This window comes from Rhipicephalus microplus, unplaced genomic scaffold (assembly GCF_043290135.1).
Source record: "Rhipicephalus microplus isolate Deutch F79 unplaced genomic scaffold, USDA_Rmic scaffold_18, whole genome shotgun sequence".
Classification (NCBI taxonomy): Eukaryota; Metazoa; Arthropoda; class Arachnida; order Ixodida; family Ixodidae; genus Rhipicephalus; species Rhipicephalus microplus.
This window is the reverse complement of record NW_027464591.1, coordinates 3951165-3975876: the sequence shown is the minus strand read 5'-3', so window position 1 is coordinate 3975876 and position 24712 is coordinate 3951165. Positions and strand designations below refer to the sequence as shown.

The window sequence follows — 24712 nt, the reverse complement described above, 5'->3', positions numbered from 1 at the left end:
TGACTTGTTCTTTGGGCCACAGCCGGCGTCCGCTGTCGCGCCAAATAGGACCACTTCTAAATTGTCCACGCTTTCGTGGTGTGGTTCGGGGGGCCGATACTTCGGCCCTTGGAATTAGCCCGGCGATCGCCTCCCTAATTAATGGGACCTGTGACAATTAATCAGGTGTCCGCGACAGGACCTTTTGGTGCACAGTGTGTCCAAAGTAGTGAGAAAGAGCCTCGAGTTGTTGATACTGCTATCGGAACAATTTTGTGTGTTGTTCAGTGTTCTCGTTAACGAGTGCAGGGGAGTGTTCCGATAGACGGATTTTGGCAGATACTTTTTACACGTGGCAAGACTTTATTTGCGAGACACCATGGATCTCGAAAAGTTAGTTGCTCTTGGTGAGAAGATGGGTCTTTCTGGCGCCGAACTACGAAAGTGAGTAAGCCAGAAGGAGAAAGAGGTAGTGGAGAGAGAGAGGTTTGCAGCTGGAAGGGCCAAGGAAGAAAAGGAGCTGAGTTGGAGAGAGAGAAGCTGGCCGCTGAGAGGGCGAGAGAAGAAAGAGAGGCAAAGGAGCGACAGCTGAAAGAAGACAGAGAGGAAAGGGAACGGCAGCGGCAGCACGAGATGGAACTCAAGCGGCTCCGTTTGCAACAGCGAAGTGAAACTCCCGTCCAAGCGAGAGTTGAAAGCAGCGAACGGAAAGATCATAACTTCCGCTTGAACCCAAGCAAGCTGCTCGTAGCGTTTGATGAAAAGAAGGACGACCTTGACGCGTACCTTCACAGATTTGAGACGATTGCAAGGAGCCAGAATTGGCCGGAACATCAATGGGCAACTGCTTTGAGTACTTGCTTGAGTGGTGAAGCGCTCAGTGTGTATGGTAGGCTGACGCCGACCGATGCAGCCAACTATGCAAAGGTGAAAGCTGCTTTGCTGAAGCGATTTAAATTTACTGTGGAAGGTTTCCGGGACAGATTTCGGACAGGAAAGCCAGCTGACGGTGAGACGGCTACGCAGTATGCCGCCCGACTTTGCCATTATTTCGGCAGATGGATTGAACTTTCAGGGACAGTGCAGGAGTACGATGAGCTTAGAGAGCTCCTAATTAGAGAAGAATTTCTCACTAGTTGCCACCCAAGCCTGTTGCTGTACTTGAAAGAGAGGAGAGCTAAGTCATTTGAAGACATGCTTGAATTAGCTGATCAATTCTTGGAAGCGCAAGGTGGCACCAATTTGGCCAGAGTCAAGAAGGAGTGTCCCGAAGATTCGAAGAAATCGGCACCCGAACAAAAAAAGCGTGCACCGGAGAGTGTTCCGCGATGTTTTCTGTGTAACCGAGTGGGTCATCGCGCTAACAACTGTCGAACTAACTTTACGAGTCCCACGGTCGTAAAATGTTTCAAGTGTAGTCAGACTGGGCACAAAGCAGACGCTTGTCGTAACGGAGTGAGTCAAACTCACCAGGTATCCTGTGTGCTAGCAGCACCGAAATTCGATGGTGATGCCGTCACCGACGGATTCGTAGAGTTGAAAAATGGGGAGAAACTTCCTATTGTGAGTGCTGTAATGACAAAACAGCCAACCGGTGTTACGAAGGGAATGCCAACGCTGCCTGGAAAAGTTGCGGGCAAAAAGATTACGGTGTTAAGAGACACCGGTAGCTCCACGGTTATCGTGTGGAGAAATTTGGTGCGGGAAAGTGAGTTAACAGGCAAAACGAAACCGGTTTGCCTAATTGACAGTACGGTTCGGATGCTTCCCGAAGCAGAGATTGAGGTTCAAACCCCGTACTTCAGCGGGAAGGTTACCGCTCTATGCATGACGACCACCCTGTACGACCTCGTCATCGGAAACATCGACGGGGCGCGAGGGCCGAACGAACCAGAACGTTTGGGGGAAGACCCGAAGATGGAGCCCCCGCCGACACAGGGACCGCGAGAAACAGTGGAGAAAAAATCCCGTGAAGGATTTCACTCGAGCCCAAGGTGAAGCCTGGGCGCAAGAGACAGCGAATGAGAACATGATCGTATTGAATAAGTTTACGTGCTGGGCAGCTGGACTTACGTCGGCTCGACCTCAACTGACCGACAATGTAAAGATGACGGAGTCGGTCAGCCAGGCCCAATGCCGTGACATGAACAGACAGGACCCGTTGAACGTTATGACCCGTTAACGGTGTTGGAAGTGACAACGATGGCTGAGACGCCGCCTCAGATACCGTCGTTGGAAAGGGCTCGCCGAAAAAGAACGAGGAAAAACAAGAAGTCGAGCGAGCACCACAAGAAAGGGCGCAAGCGCTGCTCAAGGTACACAGGATAGGTGCTGAGGTGGAATCGGAATGGGTTGGGCAGGGCTGAGTGCCATATGTTGTGTTAATGTTCTTGTTATCCTGTGTCACAACTGTATGTCGAGCGAGTCAAAATGGTTGTTACGGTGATGTGATGTATAGTATTGTACAATTATTGTAAAGACAGAACTTTGTACACTTGTATTGTTTGGAATATGTGATGAAGTGTTGTAGTCATGTACCTGTGGCTATATTTTATGTGTTGTGAGATTGAATTGCAATGTACAATTGTATTGAGTGATATATTGTGAATGTGACGTGTCATGAGCGACGGACTATGTTACAGTCTCTGAGAGTGTGGGGACTGTTCGCGCTCGTTTGTGTGGTGTCGAATATTATGAGATAATATTCTTAAAGTGGGGGGCAGTGTCACAAAACGAGCGCTCAAAAAGGGCGCGCCGCCAAATTCTCGCGACGAAACGCCGAAGTGACGCCGCGAGGTCAACGATAAAAAAAGAAAACAAACATCCAAAGACTCCCCGGGCGCGCGTCTCTCTCCCTCGGAAGCGTAGGTTCGCCGACGAAACCACCTCACATCGGCGGCCGAGCAAGCCCTGGAAATGCCGGGTTGACTCGCGGATGTCCCCCGTATCGTCTCACCCTTTCCCCCAGCGTTCGCTGCGCATCACGCCGACGAAATGATGAGAACTTTGTGGTATCTCGCGCGGTAGGTATTTAATCGAGCAGCCGAGATGGGAGATCAGGAGAAGAAGGAAGTTAGCGCCAGAGTGCATAGGGTATCCCGCTGCGTCTGTAGGTGAAGGTTTTGTCCTTAGTGACAAAGCAGGAGAAGAAGAAAGTATGCGCCAGAGTGCGTAGGGTGTTCCGCCTTGTGGGCGAAGCCTTTTGTCTTCCGTTACAAAGGAGGAGAAGAAGAGGATTTCCACCTGAGGGGTGAAGACTCGAGCTACAGGCAAGAGTGTGTGTCTACCGCTATCGAGCGAAGACGCGTGGCAACAGCTGCGTGTGGGAAGCCGACGTGTTTCCGGCGAAGAAGTTTGAAGCTTAGAGAGGCCAAGTGAAGACGCGAGGTTTCCTGGAAGAGAAACTTCGGGGGCAGCGGAACGACAACAACGCTGGGCTTTGAGTGAGTGATTCTCGGAAGAGTATCATTCAGACTTTTGTTCCAAGAACTTTGGACTAAATAGGTTTCCTAACTCTTCAGTCTTTAAGTGTCTTGGTTGTTCGATGCATACGACTGCATTACAGTGCGTATTGTTGTCTGTGTCCGTTGTTTCGAGGGTTGCTGTTTGTACTGTGTAGTACATTGCTTGATTGGTGACATATTGTATTCAACTATTGTCGAGTGTGCATACTTGTGTATCATTTTGATCTGCCATAATTGAGAATATAATTTTGTTTGTTTATCAACTCTCGGCTCTGACTTGTTCTTTGGGCCACAGCCGGCGTCCGCTGTCGCGCCAAATAGGACCACTTCTAAATTGTCCACGCTTTCGTGGTGCGGTTCGGGGGGCCGATACTTCGACCCTTGAAATTAGCCCGGGGATCGCCTCCCTAATTAACGGGACCTGTGACAGCTTTGCGGTTGCAAGAGTTTGACATGCGTGTTGTCTACAGGTCTGGCCGACGTCACACTGATGACGATGCCCTATCGCGTTCACCTGTATCATCGGAGAGCTCTGCCTGCCTATCTTCCGTGGACGAAACGGTTGCGTTTCCAGCAAACTGCGACATGGCGTCTGAGCAACGTAGGGATGACTGGATCAGCGCTCTTCTGCTATTGCTTTCAGACCCGTCGACTTCTACATCTTCTCGAACATTGCGCCGTCAAGCGGTTCACTTTGAGATCCGCGATGGCTTCTTTTATCGCAGGAATTACAAGTCCGACGGCCGAAAATGGTTACTCGTCATACCTCGCCATCTTCGTGTTGCAATATGTTCAACTTTCCCCGCTGATCCTCAGTGCGCATATGCGGGCATCTTCAAAACATACGCTCGGCTTTCCTCCCGGTTTATTGAAGAGGCATGTGCACTTTTGTGCGCAAGTACATTTAGTCATGCCCGCAGTGCCAACGACAGAAAGCTCTGCCTCATCACACCTCTTGTCCGGTACAGCCAATCCCTTGCCCAGCTAGGCCTTTCGACCTCATTGGAATCGATCTGTACGGGCCTCCTCCATTCACGGCTTCCGGAAACCGTTGGATCGTTGTCGCTGTCTACTGCTTGACGCGATACGCAGCAACAGCCACTTTGCCCCCTGCCACCCACGCGGCGTATCATCTTTTCTCCCGCGGAACTTCATTCTCCGTCACAGTGCACCGCGTGAACTTCTCAGCGACAGAAGACGTGTGTTCCTCTCCGAAGTCGCCTACGCACTCCTTGCCGAGTGCCGTATCATTCACCGAACTGCCACCGCCTACCATCCCCAAACGAATGGCTTGACGGAAAGATTCAACCGTACCCTTGGCGACATGATATCTAAGTGTGTTACCTCAGATCACTCCGATTGGGACCTCATTCTGCCTTTTGTGACATACGCATACAATACTGCTCCACAGGTGACTACGGGCTTTTCGCCAATTTCTCTCTTATATGGCCGAGACCCTTCCATCATACTAGATACCGTTTGGCCCTACCACTCCGATTCCTCAGTGTCTACGGCAATCTCTGAAGCTGCCCGCCGCGCCGAGGAATGCCGTAAGCTCGCCCAGTCGTTCACAACCATCGACCAATGGAGACAAAAATCTCGGCGTGACGATAACCACCCGTACCCTAACTTTGTTCCGGACACCCTTGTGTGGCTTTGGGTTCCAGCTGTCCCTACAGGCCTTTTTTTCGAAACTTGTTTCAAAATACCGGGGACCCTACCGCGTTGTCTCGCAGACTTCACCTGTTAACACCCACTACGCCATCCGCGGACCAGCGCTTTCGGGGTCGTGAAACCGTTCATGTACAGTGGTTGAAACCATATTACGATCCGCTCGTACTCTGTTCTCCGTGAGTCGCCAGCATGGCTCCTTTTCCGATGGGGGACGAAAGTTAGGGAAGAGGAGTGCCCCTACTGCAGTGACATCGACACGTTGGTGCGAGGCGCGAGCTAGGACTGCCTGGTTGCTGCTACGACGACGCCCGTATACTCGGCCAGCTCTTGCTGCGTGCCGCTCTTGCTGCTCTTGCTGTGTCCCGACGCTGCTACCACCTTTCGCCTTGCATTTAATATATATATATATATATATATATATATATATATATATATATATATATATATATATATATATATATATATATATATATAAATATATATATATATTTCCTGCTCACGGCTGGATCCACTTTTCTTTCTTCTTATTTACATTCCATTGGTTCTAATAACTTCCCCTGTACATTCCTTGGCAATACTGTCTGTTAGATCTCATTAATATTGTGTTATCAACACGGAAAAACGAGCCCCTAGGTATACACTTCTTTCCCTTATATATATATATATATATATATATATATATATATATATAAGGGAAAGAAGTGTAGACCTAAGGGCTCGTTTTTCCGTGTTTTAACACAATATTAATGAGATATAACAGACAGTAATGCCAAGGAATGTACAGGGGAAGTTATTAAAATCAATGGAATGTAAATAGGAAGAAAGAAAAGTGGATGAAAAAATTACCAACTGTGAGCAGGAATCGAACCTACGACCTTCGAATTACACGTTCAATGTTCTAACCACTGAGCTATCACAGCGGCCCTCCCTCCGTCCACTTTTTTGAGTTTATCTGTGAATTTAGAAGTAGGAGCGACAGTCAGCGCCATCTATAAGCCAAACAACGAGTGTGAAAACACTCTTATGCGCATGTTTGGCATCACGTAGCACGTGAACTTATTATGAGCGGGCAGCTGATTAATTGTCCCTCTTATACAACCTAAACACACCAAGTCTGCCAGTACGAGACCCTCGTTCAATGAAATAAGGGAAAGAAGTGTATACCTAAGGGCTCGTTTTTCCGTGTTTTAACACAATATTAATGAGATATAACAGACAGTAATGCCAAGGAATGTACAGGGGAAATTATTAAAATCAATGAAATGTAAATAGGAAGAAAGAAATGTGGATGAAAAAAAATTACCAACTGTGAGCAAGAATCGAACCTACGACCTTCGAATTACGCGTTCGATGCTCTAACCACTGAGCTATCACAGCGGCCCTCCCTCCATCCCCTTTTTTGAGTTTATCTGTGAATTTAGAAGTAGGAGCGACAGTCAGCGCCATCTATAAGCCAAACAACGAGTGTGAAAACACTCTTATGCGCATGTTTGGCGTCACGTAGCACGTGAACTTATTATGAGCGGGCAGCTGATTAATTGTCCCTCTTATACAACCTAAACACACCAAGTCTGCCAGTACGAGACCCTCGTTCAATGAAATAAGGGAAAGAAATGTATACCTAAGGGCTCGTTTTTCCGTGTTTTAACACAATATTAATGAGATATAACAGACAGTAATGCCAAGGAATGTACAGGGCAAGTTATTAATATCAATGGAATGTAAATAGGAAGAAAGAAAAGTGGATGAAAAAATTACCAACTGTGAGCAGGAATCGAACCTACGACCTTCGAATTACGCGTTCGATGCTCTAACCACTGAGCTATCACAGCGGCCCTCCCTCCATCCACTTTTTTGAGTTTATCTGTGAATTTAGAAGTAGGAGCGACAGTCAGCGCCATCTATAAGCCAAACAACGAGTGTGAAAACACTCTTATGCGCATGTTTGGCGTCACGTAGCACGTGAACTTATTATGAGCGGGCAGCTGATTAATTGTCCCTCTTATACAACTTAAACACACCAAGTCTGCCAGTACGAGACCCTCGTTCAATGAAATAAGGGAAAGAAGTGTATACCTAAGGGCTCGTTTTTCCGTGTTTTAACACAATAATAATGAGATATAACAGACAGTAATGCCAAGGAATGTACAGGGGAAGTTATTAAAATCAATGGAATGTAAATAGGAAGAAAGAAAAGTGGATGAAAAAATTACCAACTGTGAGCAGGAATCGAACCTACGACCTTCGAATTACGCGTTCGATGCTCTAATTACTGAGCTATCACAGCGGCCCTCCCTCCATCCACTTTTGTGAGTTTATCTATGAATTTAGAAGTAGGAGCGACAGTCAGCGCCATCTATAAGCCAAACAACGAGTGTGAAAACACTCTTATGCGCATGTTTGGCGTCACGTAGCACGTGAACTTATTATGAGCGGGCAGCTGATTAATTGTCCCTCTTATACAACCTAAACACACCAAGTCTGCCAGTGCGAGACCCTCGTTCAATGAAATAAGGGAAAGAAGTGTATACCTAAGGGCTCGTTTTTCCGTGTTTTAACACAATATTAATGAGATATAACAGACAGTAATGCCAAGGAATGTACAGGGGAAGTTATTAAAATCAATGGAATGTAAATAGGAAGAAAGAAAAGTGGATGAAAAAATTACCAACTGTGAGCAGGAATCGAACCTACGACCTTCGAATTACGCGTTCGATGCTCTAATTACTGAGCTATCACAGCGGCCCTCCCTCCATCCACTTTTTTGAGTTTATCTATGAATTTAGAAGTAGGAGCGACAGTCAGCGCCATCTATAAGCCAAACAACGAGTGTGAAAACACTCTTATGCGCATGTTTGGCGTCACGTAGCACGTGAACTTATTATGAGCGGGCAGCTGATTAATTGTCCCTCTTATACAACCTAAACACACCAAGTCTGCCAGTACGAGACCCTCGTTCAATGAAATAAGGGAAAGAAGTGTATACCTAAGGGCTCGTTTTTCCGTGTTTTAACACAATATTAATGAGATATAACAGACAGTAATGCCAAGGAATGTACAGGGGAAATTATTAAAATCAATGGAATGTAAATAGGAAGAAAGAAAAGTGGATGAAAAAAAATTACCAACTGTGAGCAGGAATCGAACCTACGACCTTCAAATTACGCGTTCGATGCTCTAACCACTGAGCTATCACAGCGGCCCTCCCTCCATCCCCTTTTTTGAGTTTATCTGTGAATTTAGAAGTAGGAGCGACAGTCAGCGCCATCTATAAGCCAAACAACGAGTGTGAAAACACTCTTATGCGCATGTTTGGCGTCACGTAGCACGTGAACTTATTATGAGCGGGCAGCTGATTAATTGTCCCTCTTATACAACCTAAACACACCAAGTCTGCCAGTACGAGACCCTCGTTCAATGAAATAAGGGAAAGAAATGTATACCTAAGGGCTCGTTTTTCCGTGTTTTAACACAATATTAATGAGATATAACAGACAGTAATGCCAAGGAATGTACAGGGCAAGTTATTAATATCAATGGAATGTAAATAGGAAGAAAGAAAAGTGGATGAAAAAATTACCAACTGTGAGCAGGAATCGAACCTACGACCTTCGAATTACGCGTTCGATGCTCTAACCACTGAGCTATCACAGCGGCCCTCCCTCCATCCACTTTTTTGAGTTTATCTGTGAATTTAGAAGTAGGAGCGACAGTCAGCGCCATCTATAAGCCAAACAACGAGTGTGAAAACACTCTTATGCGCATGTTTGGCGTCACGTAGCACGTGAACTTATTATGAGCGGGCAGCTGATTAATTGTCCCTCTTATACAACTTAAACACACCAAGTCTGCCAGTACGAGACCCTCGTTCAATGAAATAAGGGAAAGAAGTGTATACCTAAGGGCTCGTTTTTCCGTGTTTTAACACAATAATAATGAGATATAACAGACAGTAATGCCAAGGAATGTACAGGGGAAGTTATTAAAATCAATGGAATGTAAATAGGAAGAAAGAAAAGTGGATGAAAAAATTACCAACTGTGAGCAGGAATCGAACCTACGACCTTCGAATTACGCGTTCGATGCTCTAATTACTGAGCTATCACAGCGGCCCTCCCTCCATCCACTTTTGTGAGTTTATCTATGAATTTAGAAGTAGGAGCGACAGTCAGCGCCATCTATAAGCCAAACAACGAGTGTGAAAACACTCTTATGCGCATGTTTGGCGTCACGTAGCACGTGAACTTATTATGAGCGGGCAGCTGATTAATTGTCCCTCTTATACAACCTAAACACACCAAGTCTGCCAGTACGAGACCCTCGTTCAATGAAATAAGGGAAAGAAGTGTATACCTAAGGGCTCGTTTTTCCGTGTTTTAACACAATATTAATGAGATATAACAGACAGTAATGCCAAGGAATGTACAGGGGAAGTTATTAAAATCAATGGAATGTAAATAGGAAGAAAGAAAAGTGGATGAAAAAATTACCAACTGTGAGCAGGAATCGAACCTACGACCTTCGAATTACGCGTTCGATGCTCTAATTACTGAGCTATCACAGCGGCCCTCCCTCCATCCACTTTTTTGAGTTTATCTATGAATTTAGAAGTAGGAGCGACAGTCAGCGCCATCTATAAGCCAAACAACGAGTGTGAAAACACTCTTATGCGCATGTTTGGCGTCACGTAGCACGTGAACTTATTATGAGCGGGCAGCTGATTAATTGTCCCTCTTATACAACCTAAACACACCAAGTCTGCCAGTACGAGACCCTCGTTCAATGAAATAAGGGAAAGAAGTGTATACCTAAGGGCTCGTTTTTCCGTGTTTTAACACAATATTAATGAGATATAACAGACAGTAATGCCAAGGAATGTACAGGGGAAATTATTAAAATCAATGGAATGTAAATAGGAAGAAAGAAAAGTGGATGAAAAAAAATTACCAACTGTGAGCAGGAATCGAACCTACGACCTTCAAATTACGCGTTCGATGCTCTAACCACTGAGCTATCACAGCGGCCCTCCCTCCATCCCCTTTTTTGAGTTTATCTGTGAATTTAGAAGTAGGAGCGACAGTCAGCGCCATCTATAAGCCAAACAACGAGTGTGAAAACACTCTTATGCGCATGTTTGGCGTCACGTAGCACGTGAACTTATTATGAGCGGGCAGCTGATTAATTGTCCCTCTTATACAACCTAAACACACCAAGTCTGCCAGTACGAGACCCTCGTTCAATGAAATAAGGGAAAGAAATGTATACCTAAGGGCTCGTTTTTCCGTGTTTTAACACAATATTAATGAGATATAACAGACAGTAATGCCAAGGAATGTACAGGGGAAATTATTAAAATCAATGGAATGTAAATAGGAAGAAAGAAAAGTGGATGAAAAAAAATTACCAACTGTGAGCAGGAATCGAACCTACGACCTTCAAATTACGCGTTCGATGCTCTAACCACTGAGCTATCACAGCGGCCCTCCCTCCATCCCCTTTTTTGAGTTTATCTGTGAATTTAGAAGTAGGAGCGACAGTCAGCGCCATCTATAAGCCAAACAACGAGTGTGAAAACACTCTTATGCGCATGTTTGGCGTCACGTAGCACGTGAACTTATTATGAGCGGGCAGCTGATTAATTGTCCCTCTTATACAACCTAAACACACCAAGTCTGCCAGTACGAGACCCTCGTTCAATGAAATAAGGGAAAGAAATGTATACCTAAGGGCTCGTTTTTCCGTGTTTTAACACAATATTAATGAGATATAACAGACAGTAATGCCAAGGAATGTACAGGGGAAGTTATTAAAATAAATGGAATGTAAATAGGAAGAAAGAAAAGTGGATGAAAAAATTACCAACTGTGAGCAGGAATCGAACCTACGACCTTCGAATTACGCGTTCGATGCTCTAACCATTGAGCTATCACAGCGGCCCTCCCTCCATCCACTTTTTTGAGTTTATCTGTGAATTTAGAAGTAGGAGCGACAGTCAGCGCCATCTATAAGCCAAACAACGAGTGTGAAAACACTCTTATGCGCATGTTTGGCGTCACGTAGCACGTGAACTTATTATGAGCGGGCAGCTGATTAATTGTCCCTCTTATACAACCTAAACACACCAAGTCTGCCAGTACGAGACCCTCGTTCAATGAAATAAGGGAAAGAAGTGTATACCTAAGGGCTCGTTTTTCCGTGTTTTAACACAATATTAATGAGATATAACAGACAGTAATGCCAAGGAATGTACAGGGGAAGTTATTAAAATCAATGGAATGTAAATAGGAAGAAAGAAAAGTGGATGAAAAAATTACCAACTGTGAGCAGGAATCGAACCTACGACCTTCGAATTACGCGTTCGATGCTCTAACCACTGAGCTATCACAGCGGCCCTCCCTCCATCCACTTTTTTGAGTTTATCTGTGAATTTAGAAGTAGGAGCGACAGTCAGCGCCATCTATAAGCCAAACAACGAGTGTGAAAACACTCTTATGCGCATGTTTGGCGTCACGTAGCACGTGAACTTATTATGAGCGGGCAGCTGATTAATTGTCCCTCTTATACAACCTAAACACACCAAGTCTGCCAGTACGAGACCCTCGTTCAATGAAATAAGGGAAAGAAGTGTATACCTAAGGGCTCGTTTTTCCGTGTTTTAACACAAAATTAATGAGATATAACAGACAGTAATGTCAAGGAATGTACAGGGGAAGTTATTAAAATCAATGGAATGTAAATAGGAAGAAAGAAAAGTGGATGAAAAAATTACCAACTGTGAGCAGGAATCGAACCTACGACCTTCGAATTACGCGTTCGATGCTCTAACCACTGAGCTATCACAGCGGCCATCCCTCCATCCACTTTTTTGAGTTTATCTGTGAATTTAGAAGTAGAGCATCGAACGCGTAATTCGAAGGTCGTAGTTTCGATTCCTGCTCACAGTTGGTAATTTTTTCATCCACTTTTCTTTCTTCTTATTTACATTCCATTGATTTTAATAACTTCCCCTGTACATTCCTTGGCATTACTGTCTGTTATATCTCATTAATATTGTGTTAAAACACGGAAAAACGAGCCCTTAGGTATACACTTCTTTCCCTTATTTCATTGAACGAGGGTCTCGTACTGGCAGACTTGGTGTGTTTAGGTTGTATAAGAGGGACAATTAATCAGCTGCCCGCTCATAATAAGTTCACGTGCTACGTGACGCCAAACATGCGCATAAGAGTGTTTTCACACTCGTTGTTTGGCTTATAGATGGCGCTGACTGTCGCTCCTACTTCTAAATTCACAGATAAACTCAAAAAAGTGGATGGAGGGAGGGCCGCTGTGATAACTCAGTGGTTAGAGCATCGAACGCGTAATTCGAAGGTCGTAGGTTCGATTCCTGCTCACAGTTGGTAATTTTTTCATCCACTTTTCTTTCTTCCTATTTACATTCCATTGATTTTAATAATTTCCCCTGTACATTCCTTGGCATTACTGTCTGTTATATCTCATTAATATTGTCTTAAAACACGGAAAAACGAGCCCTTAGGTATACACTTCTTTCCCTTATTTCATTGAACGAGGGTCTCGTACTGGCAGACTTGGTGTGTTTAGGTTGTATAAGAGGGACAATTAATCAGCTGCCCGCTTATAATAAGTTCACGTGCTACGTGACGCCAAACATGCGCATAAGAGTGTTTTCACACTCGTTGTTTGGCTTATAGATGGCGCTGACTGTCGCTCCTACTTCTAAATTCACAGATAAACTCAAAAAAGTGGATGGAGGGAGGGCTGCTGTGATAGCTCAGTGGTTAGAGCATCGAACGCGTAATTCGAAGGTCGTAGGTTCGATTCCTGCTCACAGTTGGTAATTTTTTCATCCACTTTTCTTTCTTATATATATATATATATATATATATAAGAAATATATATATATATATATATATATATATTATATATATATATATATATATTGTTCAGTACCTCCTTAGCTTTAATGCTTCGCCCTGGCCTTGTCACACAGCATCCGCGCTTCTAGTCACTGTCCCGATCCGTGTTGTACGGAAACACACACACACACACACAAATATATATATATATATATATATATATATATATATATATAGATATATATATTATGATGACTCCGTTGCAACAAGGTTTATTGGCCGTAAACTTGGGAGCGAACAAGCGCAACGAACCCGAAGATGAAGCGCACGTTCAAAGTTGGTACATCTCCTTCCCGACGACTAACATTCATGATAAATTAGTTCAACAAACTACTGTGGTATGTGTAGATGTTAACGGTCAGAGCATAATTAAAGAAAGGTGTGTGATATCAAGATGAGCGTCTTATACTAGCTGGATTCCGAAATTGGGCTGAGGGTGCCATGTTAAAGGGACACTAAAATCAAATAATTTACGTGAGAGTGAAAGCTCAATGTATGACAACGTCTAAAACGAAAATACTATAAAGAACATGCAGAGCCCTACTTACCGAGAAATTAAGGTAAGTGCATGTGAACACATGCGCTACTATAGGACATTCTCAAAATGGTCCCGATGATGTCAGAGGAACCGCCTACAATCATTCACTAGTAATCGAACTAGCTGCTCTAAATACAGAACCATCCGTGCATCAAGAGACGTAATAAAATGCTGCTTGTTCGTTTTTGTTTGATTCATAGAAAAAATAACCGGCAGCCGTTACTACAGAAAATGGTGCGAGTGGTTCGAAAATTCAATTTTCGCCTGGTTAAACTAGTGCCATCTAGCGGGGCCCAGTTGAACCAAAACACGTCTGCCCACTCGAAGCCAATGCAGGAAATTGATCAACGGCTGTTGTTTCTGCTGCGGCTCCCCCTGCTTTCGTTTTGTTCGGCCGCGCAGTAAAGCCGGGCAACGTTGTGCACGGCAACGGTGACGTCAGACGGTCCGGCGGGTAATTTTATGTGCGCTAGTCCAATGGGGACTACTAAAATGTGATGTTATTTCAAAATAAGCACTTTTTTGGCACAAAAGTAACACTACGAGGTTTCTGGACCGCTATTTCAACAATCAACGTCCACCTAATAGTTCACTTTAGTGTCTCTTTAATGGTATTGAACTTTGTGGTATTGTCACGGGGATGTGACACGGTCGAGTGGAGCAGGCTGGGTGTTCAGATTTAACTGTTTATTCCGCCGAACTTGTGGCCACAAGAAAGGAAAGCCCGATTACAGCAAGGTACTGGCACTGATTGCGGTGAACAGAGCGTCGGCCGTCGATCAACTGCTAAGCGGCGAAGCGCGTCAGTATTTACACAGTTGACATCGAATATTTTAGCGTTATCGCTAGTGGTGACGTAGGTTCCAAAGTTATCTGTAATATGTTCCCTAAGTAGCGTAATCTTAACAAAACGATCTACTGCAGTCCTGAAGCTTCTGGAATATTGTAGGCGTGGTTTGCGCTGAGAATTACTGACTAAAATGGAACAATAACAAAGCTTGAGGGGGGACTGTGACAGTATACATCTAGGAAAATGCTAACTGCGTTGTGTGATAGCTCAGTGGCTCACTGGCCGCTGTGATAGCTCAGTAGTTAGAGCATCGAACGCGTTATTCGAAGGTCGTAGGTTCAATTCCTGCTCACGGCTGGTTATTTTTTCACCCACTTTCCTTTCTTATTTACGTTACATTGGTTCTAATAACTTCTCCTATACATTCCTTGGCAGTATTGTCTGTTAGATCTCATTAATATTGTTACGGGGAAGATTTTTTCACCGAGAGCTGGTGTTGCTAACGGCTTAGAGAGCGCACAGTCAAGCAGGCCAACGGGAGAAACTTGAGAGTCCAACCCACAACAACCACGTTGTCGTCTTCTTCATTTGGGTGCCAATTCAGCTGTGTCGGGGCGACAGTTCCATACACGTATCATCACCCCGGCCCGTAAGGCACCATCTCGGTGCCTATTAAATGAGCGAGTCGGCGTTGTAGGGCTTGAGACGAGACACGTGGACTACTTCCGTTCTGGGTGCAGCAGCTGATGAGTTTGTGGTAGCGGCAATCTCGTAGGTCACAGGTGTGACCTGACGAATGACTCGGTGGGGCCCAGCGTATCGCGATAGTAGTTTCTCGCAGAGGCCAACACGTCGAGATGGGAGCCACAGTAGAACAAGAGATCCCGCAGAAAAAACGGCATCTCTATGTCGACGGTCATAAAGGGACTTCTGTGCTGTCTGCGACGACGATAACCAAGCGCGCGCTACCGCGCGTGCCGTAAGGGCCCGGGTGATCGCATCCTGAGCGTACGAAGTGGAGGATGGGTGGTCTGATGAAAGCAGTGTGTCGAAGGGCAGTAAGGGATGACGTCCGAAGAGTAGATAAAAAAGGGAGTAGCCCGCTGTTTCATGAAGCGGCGAGTTATAGGAGAAGGTTACAAACGGAAAGCTATGTCCCAATCAGTGTGATCGGTAGATACGTACATGGCAAGCATGTCTGTCAATGTGCGGTTTAGGCGCTCCGTAAGGCCGTTAGTCTGAGGGTGGTAAGATGTGGTGAAGTTGTGACGGGTAGCACAAGATCGGAGTAGATCATCAACCACACGAGATAGAAAGTAGCGACCACGGTCTGTGAGCAGGTAAGACGGAGCGCCATGCTGGAGAATAATGTCGTACAGCAGGAAGTCGGCAACGTCGGTTGCGCAGCTGGTTGGTAGCGCTCGAGTTATTGCATACCGAGTGGCATAGTCTGTGACCACTGCAATCCATTTATTTCCAGTTGCAGAAGTAGGAAAGGGACCTAGCAAGTCCAACCCCACTCGATAAAATGGCTCGGCTGGAACTTCAATAGGTTAAAGAAGACCGGCAGGGGGAGTCGTAGGCTTCTTTCAGCGCTTGCAGAGGTCGCATGATGCGACGTAACGGCGAACAGAGCGGTAGAGGCCCTTCCAGAATACTCGTCGTCGAATGCGGTCGTAAGTTCTGGAGACTCCTAGATGTCCAGAAGTTGGAGCATCGTGGAATTGTCGCAGAACATCCTTTCTCAGGTGATGCGGTACGACGAGTAAAAGTTCCGCGCCGTCGGGGTGTAAGTTGCGGCGGTACAAAACGTTGTCTTGAAGTACGTATCTGCTAAGAGAAGGGTCAGCATAACGCGATTGAAGGTGGTAAATGATGGTGAGCAGCGATGGATCTCGCCGCTGTTCGTCGGCCACGTTCAGAAAGTCAGTGATGGCTAAAACGCAGGCATTGGATTCCAAATCAGAGGAGCTAGGTGGATCAACGGGGTGCCGGGATAAGCAGTCAGCATCGCTGTGCAGCTTTCCAGATTTGTAAACTACCGAGAACGTGTACTCCTGTAATCAAAGTGCCCATCGGCCGAGTCTTCCTGTAGGGTCCTTGAGCGTTGACAACCAGCAAAGCGCATAATGGTCCGTGATGACTGCGAAAGGACGTCCGTATAAGTACGGACGGAATTTCGCAATAGCCCAAACGAGGGCTAAGCCTTCCCGCTCAGTGATGGAATAATTTTGTTCCGCTTGCGACAAAAGGCGGCTAGCGTAGGCTATCACATGGTTGGCGCCATTCTGTATCTGAGCGAGTACAGCACCAATGCCATGGCCGCTTGCATCGGTGCGAAGCTCTGTTCGAGCCGCTGGATCAAAATGAGCCAACACAGGTGGTGATGTGAGGGCGGTAATTAGCGACGCGAAGGAATGTTCTTGGTCTCTTCCCCAAGAAAGGGCCACATTATTTTTAAGGAGATCCGTGAGGGGCCTGGCAATATCCGCGAAGTTGTAGACAAAGCGGCGGAAGTATGAGCAGAGCCCAATAAAACTGCGAACTTCTTGTGTGGAACGCGGAACCAGGAATTCTTGGACTGCACGGACTTTGTCAGGGTCGGGTTGAACACCAGTGGCGTCAACAAGGTGGCCGAGTAGTTTAATCTGCCGGCGTCCAAATGAGTATTTCAACGAATTCAGTTGGAGGCTAGCGCAACGAAAAACGTCAAAAATTGCCGAGAGACGAGACAGGTGGCTTTCGAAGGAGGACGAGAAAATGATTACATTATCCAGATAGCAAAGGCAGGTCGACCATTTGAAACCGTGAAGAAGAGAGTCCATCATACGTTCAAAAGTAGCCGGGGCATTGCACAACCCAAAAGGCATGACCTTGAATTGGTAAAGGCCGTCGGGTGTGATGAATGCTGTCTTCTCGCGGTCGCGGTCGTCGACCGAAATTTGCCAGTATCCGCATCGAAGGTCGAGGGACGAGAAATAGTTAGCGCCGTGGAGGCAGTCGAGCGCATCATCGATTCGGGGTAATGGATAAACGTCCTTCTTGGTGATCCGATTCAGGTGGCGATAGTCGACGCAAAAGCGCCAGGCGTTGTCCTTCTTTTTAACTAAGACACAGGGGATGCCCAAGGACTCGATGAAGGCTACATGACGTCTTTACTCAGCATTTTCTCGACCTCCGTCTGTATAACTTGGCGCTCAGCATGTGACACGCGATAAGGGCGTTTGTGGAGTGGACTGGCGTCGCCGGTGTCGATGCGGTGGGTTACGGCACTTGTGCAGCCCAGGGGACGGTCGTCGACGTCAAAGATATCCAGGTAAGAAAATAGAAAACCCCGGAGTGCAGCAACTTGAGAAGGTAAGAGGTTGCTGGATATCATTTTGTCGAGGAACGTCTTATATTGCTACGTGATGACAGGTTTCGCCATGGTCTTAGTGTCAGGGGTAAAAGAACAAATTGAACATTCATCAAGGGTGGAAAGATTGGCTAAAGTGATGCCTTGGGGAAGAACTTGGGTCGACGTAGAGAAGTTCAGAACTGTAAGTAGCACCGTGTTGTTAGCAACAACCACTATAGTATGTGGTAGTGCGATGTTGTGCGTAAGGGTCAAATCAATGAGGGGATCCACCAGATAGTCTCCATCAGGAACGGACGGGAAGGGCGACAGAGGAATGAGCATAGCAGCCTGGGGTGGTAGCCGTAGAGACTCCACGGATCGTAGCCGAGTGCGACTTGGAGGAGTGAAATCGGTGCCCAAAGGCAATTCGAGTCGTAAGATACCGGTAGAACAATCGATGAGGGCGGAGTGGGCAGTTAAGAAGTAAATTCCAAGGATGACGTCGTGTGGGCAAGCATCGAGGACTGCGAAGAGAACGGAAGTGTGGTGGCCAGCAACAGCAACGCGGGCAGTGCACATACCCAGCACCTCCACCAAAAAAATGTTACGGGGAAGATTTATTCACCGAGAGGTGGTCTTGCTAACGGCTTAGAGAGCGCATAGTCAAGCAGGCCAACGGGAGAAGCTCGAGAGTCCGACCCACAACAACCACGTTGTCGTCTTCTTCATTTGGGTGCCAATTTAGCTGTGTCGGGGCGACAGTTCCATACACGTATCAATATTGTGTCAAGACACGGAAAAACGAGCCCTTAGGTATTATACACTTCTTTCCATTATATATATATATATATATATATATATATATATATATATATATATATATATATATATATATATATATATATATATATATATATATATGGCGAGTTTGTACATCAGTTAGAATGTGGGGCCGTTGCCCAGCTGACTCGGCACTTGTAGCAATGGATTGAGAGGTCGTCGGTTCCATGCCCGTTGAAGAAACTTTTTTTGTTGACATGTGATTGCTTATATTTTTTCGACGTCGTTTCCGTGATGGAAATACGTCGCTGAAGTCTTCGTGGAACCTAGTGTACTGCAATTTTGTGTTAACACGGGGCAGATCCCATGAACTGTGGGAATCGGTTTCATGCGAAGCATTCAGCAAGTACCCGTCAATGCCGCATTTCCTATGTTCTTTTAGATAGGTGTTACAAGGTTCGCTGACGTGTTTTTGTTGGCACGTTAACTATACTTGAATTTGAAGGACAATTTACGACCTGGAACAACGTCTGCATTAACGTCAGGGCACTGACGTAAGTTTTATGGAAACGAAGTGCGGGCTACAATGCGATGATGTGAAAATCATTCCTTAGGGCATTCCTCCGTTGGCGAGCAACGCTTCAACAATGTTTATGAGACTGTTATAAAAAAGTGGAGCCGACACTGAAGCCACAACTGATGTTAACCCGACATGACGTGGGTCAGTAAAGTAGGAGTACATATGCGATATTTATCACCTTGTTATAAATCTAGATAGAACTGTAACCATAATCGCTTTGCACCGACTAGATGTATGCGCAGTACCTTTTCCAAAGGAGATTCAATAAAGACCTTGCTTGATTCTGTGGTATGGAATACATGACCGCTACACGAAATGTTTGGGTTCAATTGCTGTTGGGATCCTGATTTTTATTCTTTGCGGACGTCGGATCAGCGCTGCCGATGCCGGATTTGCCAACGGATGTAGAATTCAAACTGCCGATGTCTGTTGTCGCAGTTCCTGGGTATCTTCATTGCCGCATAGCGCAGATGGTGGTATGGACATGACTGAAGGAAGAAGTTTCACGACCTACATGGCATGATTGTCACGTCATGTCACCACCAGACACTTATGTTCGTCATAACATACATTGCAATTGACTTAAATGTGTTCATGAGAAAAGTTGTGGGGTAATGCATAAGAAGCGTCGTATGTGATACTATTACCTGCATAGCGCGCATTGATCATTTATCAATGCGCGCTAAGAATGGCGACCTAAGAAGTTTCAGGCAGAGGCTCACGGTACAGTTTCAGGCGGGAAACATGGACGATGTCACGTGCACGCCGACACATGTCGTCATATCGGGAAAATGGCTCAGTTAGGAAATTAACCGGAGAGGTTTTCTCTGAAACGGTGTAAGGCCCCTCGTACCGGGGGACAAGTTTTGAGGAGAGTCCCGGAGTTCGACATGGGATGGCGAGCCACACAAGAGACCCTGGGGCATAGCTGGGATCTGGAAGGGCGGTTGCGAAAGCCTACGCACAACGTCTACATATGGGAGCGGCGCGGCTACAGGCCGCATCTCTTGCAAACAGGCGACCAGAGGAGCGACAGGCTGCGCTGCATACGTTAGGGGCACGGCCACAGGCTGCGCTGCATACGTTAGGGGCGCGGCCACAGGCTGCACGGCTGGTGGATAGGTGACAGGAGTGCCTATCGTCGGCGCGACATGCGGGCAGTGAACACGGCTAGATAGAGGTGGCTCGTGGCGCGCAAGGGGAACAGCTTGGACAACCTCTTTCTAAATAACAGTGCGAAGCGGGGCAGGTAGACTGGTCGTGGGATCGTGAGTAAAGGACACTAGGGAAAGTTGGCGGGCGACTTCTTCACGGATGAAGGCTCGGACTTGCTGAAGCAATGATGAATTGTCAGGCATGGTGTCGAAACTGAACAGTGACTCACCACCGCTCTGAGGCTGCCGAGTCAGAGTGCGTTGCTTCTTCAACTCATCGTAGCTATAACACAAGCTGACGACTTCGGAAACTGTGCTCGGTTTCCTAGCCAAGAGCATTTGAAATGCGCCATCGTCGAAGCCCTTCAGGATTTGCTTCACCTTGTCAGATTTGGGCATGGTGTCATTCGCACGTCGACAAAGGTCGACGACGTCCTCAATGTAGCTGGTAAAGTTTTCGCCAGTCTACTGAGAGTGGATGCGCAAGCTCTCTTCTACCCGCTGCTTGCGGATTGCCGGCCGACCGAACACTTCAGCACATGACGTCTTGAAGACGCTCCATGTGAAGATGTTGTGTTTGTGGTTGTTAAACCATGATTCGGCGACGACAGTTGGATAAAATATGACGTGGCCCAGCTTGTCAGCTTCACCCCACTTATTATTGGCGCTCACCAATTCGTAGTGCTCGAGCCAGTCTTCAACGTCGGTCTCATCCGCACCGCTGAAGACCTTCGGGTCCCGTAGCCTAGGATGGCTAGGGCAGTTGACGAACTGGGGAGAAGACGCCGATGGGTTGGCGTAGTCAGTCATAACGGGCGGTAGCGTGTGGCTTCACAGCTCCAGGGTGTAGCGATGGGGATGAACAGCACCCTCCACCAAATGTGACGAGGCTTGTTAGTCGTTAAAGACAGCGGCGAGACAGCGTGAAAAATCGTCCAGAGACCGGCACAGCAGCAAACCGAAGCACGAGCCGAGAGAGCCGGGCGTTAGCGATGCTGCTCGCTGCAGGCACATCATCTTGACAACACACACACACACACACACACACACACACACACACACACACACACACACACACACACACACACACACACACACACACACACACACACACACACACACACACACACACACACGCACACACACATGTATATATATATATATATATATATATATATATATATATATATATATATATATATATATATATATATATATATATATATATATAAACTTCACATAAGAACAAGAAGCCATCTGAAGCTACTTTTGAAATGCCACGTGACTAAAGAATCAAATTTCATGACATTAAGTTTCAATTTGATGAAAAGACTTGCTGGCATCATGAACCCAGAGCTAATAAGCTGTGCTTACAGTTACACTCCGTGCATACAGAATTTATAGAACGGGTAATCGGGAAGATGTACTTAAGTGAGGTACTGAAGAAGTCTTGCCAGTGGCTCATGAATGAAAGTTTCAGACAACAGGTTTCGAGGTTGAGCGATTCCAGTTACCCAAAGAGCCTCGTCGTGTCAGCCGCAGGAGGACTGCTCGGAAAAGCGCTAGAGAAAAGGTGGGTGGATGTGGATAGGGCAAGCTCAAGCAGGAGAAACTCTGCCGTCATCCCATACATACATAAGCCATCTCACTAGTTTAAGGAAGATCGCGGGAAAATGTGACACACATGTAAATTTTAAGCGCACAGTAAATTGGTGAGTCTATGCAGAAGCACAAGACTAGACTGGACAACAAAAACTGTATGCGAAAAGAAGCATAGAAACAAATCTGTTGAATGCAGCACGAGGGTTGTATACCGTATTCCACTTACTTGTAAAAAGTGCTATAGCGGACATATGGATAAATTATCAACTGCGTGAGCATAATAAGAAAGCAAACATTCTCCTGGTGGTTTTCTTTCCCTTCATTGTCATAGATGTAAATGCACACCCAGATTAAAAAAAAAACCGTTCACCATGAGTAGAAGTAGGTGCGATATGACGGGTTGATAATGGAGGCTGGCAGAATTTCACCGTTTGGTGGCGCTTGTGTAAGCAGTTCATCAGTGATTTTGACAAATACATGTATTCGCGATAACCGTTTTTTTTTGGTTACGCACTACAAAAAAGAAAATGCGTGCGATACAGCGTTGTGATGTGTTGATTTGTGCGCATTGATTACAATTTATCGTTGTGAGAGCTATGCACTTGTGACGTGTCGCGTTGAGGGCGTAGATATACTAGCGAGATCTGCATGTAATGAACTGTTGTTGAAAGTTAGCGTTGCGTCGTTTTGAATGTGCTTTCTTTTGTCCATGACCCTCGTCTGCACACCGTCATCCACTTTTTCTGTTCAGGGACCGTTCTTTCCGGCGCTTTTATAAATTCTTCCTTGTCTTCATTGTTTTCACAGCGCACCGGCGCTTCTTTTCAGTCTTTTTTTATTTTTCTGCCGACGATCCATGGTCATTAAAACCGTTATGTTATGGCTTACTGTAAGCCGATGTGGGATAAAATTGCCAGGTATTTATTCCATTCAAAGAAACAAAAAAAAAAAACAACGCGAGGTTTGCAGAGGCGCAGAACAGTCACAGCGAAAGTTAAAAGAGCGGCTTATCAGAGCATTTTCTAAACACTCATTGGGTGAATGCTGCAAGCAAACTTTCTGGGTGCCCACTACGATATTACTAATAATAATTTATCGGTAGTAGGCCGGCATTCACTCTACTATCCTTCGTCATTATTCTGAGAAGTGCGGTATCCGCGAAACACAGGCAAGGAATTTTGTGCCAATTATGCATGCAGTGGCTGAAGATGATGAGGAATTATGCCTGAAGTGGGTACGCGCCACAGTTAGTATGTGATCAAGAACGAGCTTTTGTAATGGGCTAGACCGTTGGAAGACCCCCTCGTTGCGATATTCACATTGTGCGACACCTGGTGGTCTTTTGCTGTTCTAAAACGCTTTATTACTAATATTAACGCGATTGCTTTCCCGATATCAAGTCTGCCTAAGGAAAGTTTGCTAACAAGCCCCGAGCACGAGTGTGGCTTGTAGTAAAAAAAAAAACCCGGCGTGCCTCAGTTGTAGAACACTGAGCTGGCATGCAATGCACCCGGGTTCGAGCCCCACTGTGTTCTTGGTACTAGGTTTTCTTCGTATTTCGCGCGATAGTGGTTACGGACACGGGCGGCGGCGGACAACTATGGCGCCCTGCGTGACCTGAGTTGTGATCTGGTAACAGCTTTCGCTGTCAAATGATGCTTGGGTTTCATTCTGCAGCTCGATACTAATCATCATCGACATTATAGACTTCCGGTGGAGGGCAAGCCAGGCGCGAGTTGCGCGTGCTGCTGGTGACCAGATCGTTCCACGGACCCAGTCGGAACGATCCTGTCAGAACCTGTGCTGCCGAAGCTTCATGTTCTTCACCATAGCCTGACTGGTGATGCCACCTTACGCTGCTCTCAAACGCGCCGAAAGGAAGAAGTCTAAAGCCAAGGCGAGGCGGTCTTTCGCTTCGACAAGCAGGGCTTTTAGAGAACAGCGATCCCGCAGGAAGGCGGACCTACCGGAGCAGTCCACCAGTCTTGAGGAGCAGCAAAAGAGTCAGCAACGTGTTTTGCGTGGCGGCAATTCTGATGACCGGACCAAAAGTGCAGCTTGTAAACTCTACTCAAGAGATTTGAAAGCAGAGGAAGCGGGGAGTGACATGCACACAGCTAAAGCATTCACTCGCAGCGTCGAGCCATTGAGTGGTAGTGAATGGGAAGACACCCCGAAAAAATCTGCCGTGGACTCGAGCAGTTTCAACTCTGAAGGTAGTCGTATCACTAGTGTGGAAGCCATGTCGGACGCTTTCTCCGACTGCAATGCGGCGAATATTTCGAGACTGCTGCAAAAATATCTGAAGAAGAACGGACCGTCGCTTGAAAAAGACCTTCTCAGCGCACTGAGACCATCGCAGGTTCAGTATGTGATCCATGCGTATGGGACCTTGACTGCCTTTATGGACTGCATGCCGGAATTCAGACGAGCCCAAGAAGGTCGGTGCACGCTTGTGTGCCACGAAGGACTAGACGGGGAAGAATGTGACTGCAGCGACTTGCCACATACCCAGGAGGAGCACGGCCACGGCCTCCATTCAAGTAAATCGAGCTATGACGGCCTCCAGCACGCGGACGACAGCGAACCGGAGTGCGAGCCTTGCAGCTCGACGAGCAGCAGCTGCTACGAGTCAGCCGTCGAAGAGCAACCCGAAGAAGCAAAACATCGAATCAAGGACGCCTCTTGTCAAACACCGCTATCTTGCTACTCGCGAGGTGTACAAGCTGTGCAAAACACATCACATGCTGACACACAGACAGATGAGTCACACGCTTGTCGGTGCGTGAAGGCGAAGTCGACACAGCAAAGTCGAGACGCAGAGGTCAAGAAGCTCAGAGAGCGGCTGAAAAATATCCGACAGAACCAGGGCCGCGA

At 46.4% G+C, this 24712-nt stretch overlaps 6 non-coding genes across 6 annotated transcripts; 1 reads left to right on the top strand and 5 right to left on the bottom strand.

Annotated features, from left to right (window-relative positions):
* Positions 1-5964: 5964 nt before the first annotated feature.
* TRNAT-UGU (transfer RNA threonine (anticodon CGU)) lies at positions 5965-6037 on the bottom strand. The gene has a single exon. It is a non-coding gene; the product is annotated as a tRNA-Thr (tRNA).
* An 839-nt stretch (positions 6038-6876) lies between these two features.
* Positions 6877-6949, bottom strand: TRNAT-CGU (transfer RNA threonine (anticodon CGU)). Its single transcript has one exon. It is a non-coding gene; the product is annotated as a tRNA-Thr (tRNA).
* A 1749-nt stretch (positions 6950-8698) lies between these two features.
* TRNAT-CGU (transfer RNA threonine (anticodon CGU)) lies at positions 8699-8771 on the bottom strand. The gene has a single exon. It is a non-coding gene; the product is annotated as a tRNA-Thr (tRNA).
* A 2661-nt stretch (positions 8772-11432) lies between these two features.
* Positions 11433-11505, bottom strand: TRNAT-CGU (transfer RNA threonine (anticodon CGU)). The gene has a single exon. It is a non-coding gene; the product is annotated as a tRNA-Thr (tRNA).
* A 382-nt stretch (positions 11506-11887) lies between these two features.
* Positions 11888-11960, bottom strand: TRNAT-CGU (transfer RNA threonine (anticodon CGU)). Its single transcript has one exon. It is a non-coding gene; the product is annotated as a tRNA-Thr (tRNA).
* A 938-nt stretch (positions 11961-12898) lies between these two features.
* On the top strand, positions 12899-12971 carry TRNAT-CGU (transfer RNA threonine (anticodon CGU)). The gene has a single exon. It is a non-coding gene; the product is annotated as a tRNA-Thr (tRNA).
* The last annotated feature ends 11741 nt before the right edge of the window (positions 12972-24712 follow it).